This window comes from Pundamilia nyererei, unplaced genomic scaffold, assembly GCF_000239375.1.
Source record: "Pundamilia nyererei isolate P.nyererei 1_Seehausen unplaced genomic scaffold, PunNye1.0 scaffold00394, whole genome shotgun sequence".
NCBI lineage: Eukaryota > Metazoa > Chordata > Actinopteri > Cichliformes > Cichlidae > Pundamilia > Pundamilia nyererei.
This window is the reverse complement of record NW_005187795.1, coordinates 107,540-109,024: the sequence shown is the minus strand read 5'-3', so window position 1 is coordinate 109,024 and position 1,485 is coordinate 107,540. Positions and strand designations below refer to the sequence as shown.

Here is a 1,485-nt window from a genome sequence, read left to right as displayed (position 1 = left end):
TGTTTTAAGAAGTAAAAAAGTTAAACGAGATGAAAGACAGAAAAACTGGAGCGAGGAACCTCGCTCCAGTTTTTCTCAGAACCAACGAAGAAGAGGACTCTTTGAAGTGTCTGAACCTGTGTGTGTGCTGCCTTTAGCTCTCTGTCTCCATGGTAACAGAACCATAGAGATGGAAGTGAAGAGTTAAAATCAGGAACCTGGGATTACAGCTGATATTTTTCCCTCGGCGCCCCCCTGTGGTGACGACAGCGCTGCACATTAACACGTGATCGATCGCTGTCCCGGTTTCTTTGTTTTGGTCGTTTGTTCTTTCATTTTTGTATCTTCCGTTTTATGTTATTTGTTTTGTTTTTCTCTCCTTTGTTAATATGTTGCTTTAAAAACACGTCTCACTGACTGCAGTTCGTTTCTGTGTGTTTGTGTCCTCTCGTCTCGTTCTTTCCTGCCAGACTTGACGTTTCTTCACGAGAGCTGCAAAACGTTTCACGGTGAACTCGTCAACTTTGAGAAGATGGTGAGTGGCGTCACGCTCGCACCTGAAAACCAGCTCAGAGTTTAAATGATGTGATTCAGACACTTTGGGTCGCGGGACGAACAGGATAAACATTTATTGAACGTACTAAAATGAAATGTTTTTGAAGATAAATACGAGTAAAAACAGACGAATATTTTTCCAGAATAAATAAACTGAAACTTTTTAAGATTTTGGTCCAGTCAAAATTAGAGAAGTTAGAAACATGAATGTGCTGCAAAGAACAACTAAATACAATTTGTGTCCTTTTCAGCAGAAGTTAAAATAACAACAAATGAAAACACTGAGTTTTCTTCTGCTTTGGCAACAAGTTCGTTGGTTTGGTGTGAGCTCGTGCGTCGTGCAGATGGTCAGGATGGACCGCAGGTGTTCATCTGTGAGACGACTCCTGTGTTCAGCTTCTCACAGATATGTGCTACCAAACAGGCACCAGGTTCGAGCCGCATGTAGACGGCGCTGCGGCTTCAGGAATGGGGCGAACAAACCGAGCGCCCCGTCACACTGCAGCTGCACGGGTGCAGTTTCCACGTCAACGAGGCGCGAAGCAGCTCCAAATTCTGTTTTTGTGCTTCAAGGTGACCAAAGCGCCGTGCGAACTCACCACAGTGCGCATCTGGGAACAAGGTTGAGCCGACTTGGTTCAACATTACTTGGCTACAGGATATGATGGCGGTTATGGTCATGATGTAGTTGTCCTCCTGCATCCTGACAATCAGCCTGATTTCACCTCAGTAAGTCACATGATAGGGTGGGGCAGCAACAGGTTCACCTGAAACGTTGGCTGATTGTGACCCACACCTCTTTCCACACCTTGGCTCATGTGATTAGGTTCAACAGTGGGCCCATGACCCTCTTGGGGACTCTCCACCTGTTGCTCTTAGAACTGAAGAAGCTTCTCGGATGAAACTTTTTCAAGGAAACATAAAGAAGTCCTGACACTTTTCTTTTTTTTT

The 1,485-nt window shown here is 44.8% G+C and overlaps 1 protein-coding gene across 2 annotated transcripts in view; it reads right to left on the bottom strand.

The window, feature by feature from the left end:
* abi3a (ABI family, member 3a) overlaps positions 1-1,485 on the bottom strand; it is a 14,297-nt gene that overhangs the window by 2,698 nt on the left and 10,114 nt on the right. The gene's annotated exons all lie outside the window — the stretch shown is intronic.